Source organism: Papio anubis, chromosome 7 (assembly GCF_008728515.1).
Source record: "Papio anubis isolate 15944 chromosome 7, Panubis1.0, whole genome shotgun sequence".
In the NCBI taxonomy this organism is placed as follows: Eukaryota; Metazoa; Chordata; class Mammalia; order Primates; family Cercopithecidae; genus Papio; species Papio anubis.
Genome location: NC_044982.1, coordinates 152,528,785 through 152,530,244, shown reverse-complemented (window position 1 = coordinate 152,530,244; position 1,460 = coordinate 152,528,785).

Sequence of the window (1,460 nt, the reverse complement as noted above, 5' to 3'; positions counted from 1 at the left end):
CATTACATCACACATATTTTGGCTTGGCACTCTACATGACAATATTTATGAATCATTATGAAGTGCAAGACACAATACAAAGTGTATATTCAATCTTACACAGAGCATTTGGGGACATCTATGTTGCAAAATTTAGAGTTCTATTTATTTGGATTTGAGAATGATAATGTGACATGTATGCCGTTTTAAAGTCACACCTGTTCCAGCACTGGACAGCACCACGTTTTGCCTCCCATATTTCCAGATCAGGTTTTGCCACCAAATGAGTTCAAGTTGTGTCAAGTTTTGCTGCATAATACAATATTTAAAAATCTTCTAGTTTTAAGAGCTGGTATTTTGGTTTTATTGTTGTTGTTGCTGTTGTTTCAGGATTTTTGTGGAACACACTGTCAGACAAACAGTGATCCAAACAAAGAAGGAAGAGATAGGCATTTCAGGAAAATGACATAAAGCATAAGAAAATAGAGATGGGGGGGGGAAAGAAATACTTCAGAAAAGACATGTAACCCAGAGAGCTGGGAGTATAGATCTTGGGAAGGGGTCAAGTGCATTACAGCTGGAGCAAGGCATCAAGGTTGAATTATAGGAGATATATGTTTTGCTCCTATTTTTTTCCGGCTTTATTGAGATATAATTGACAAAAGTTGTATATGTTTAAGGTATACAACATAATGAGTTAATATGTTTATGTGTTGTGAAGTGATTACCACAATCAAGCTAATTAAAATGCCCATCACTTCACATAGTTACTGGTTTTTTGTGTGTGGTGAGAACACTTGAGATCTACTCTCAGCAAATTTCAACTATACAACACAGTGTCATTAACTATAGTCACCATGCGTACATTATATCACTCGAACCTATTAATCTTATAACTGGAAGTTTATATCCTTTGGCCAATTTCTCCTCATTTTCCCAACTTCCTAGCCCCTGGCAAACACCATTCTACTCTCTGCCTCTGTGAATTCGACGTCTTTAGATTCCACATATAAGTGAGACCATATAGTATTTGTCTTTCTGTGTCTACCTTATTTCATTTAGCATAATATTCTCCAGGTTCACCCATGTTGTCACAAGTGGTAAGATTTCCTCTGTTTCATAGCTAATATTGTACTGTGTATATACCACATTTTCTTCATCCATTCATCTGTTGGCAGATACTTTAGTCTGTTTCCATATCTTGGCTATTATGAATATTACTGCGGTGAACATGGGAGTGTGCAGATATCTCTTCAAGTACTGAGATATTTTCCTTTGCATATATACCAAGAAGTGAGACTGCTGGATCATATGGTAGTTCACTTTTTATTTACTTTTTATTTATTTTTTTTTTGAGACGGAGTCTCGCTCTGTCTCCCAGGCTGGAGTGCGGTGGCGCGATCTCCACTCACTGCAAGCTCCGCCTCCCGGGTTCACGCCGTTCTCCTGCCTCAGCCTCCCGTGTGGCTGGGACTACAGGC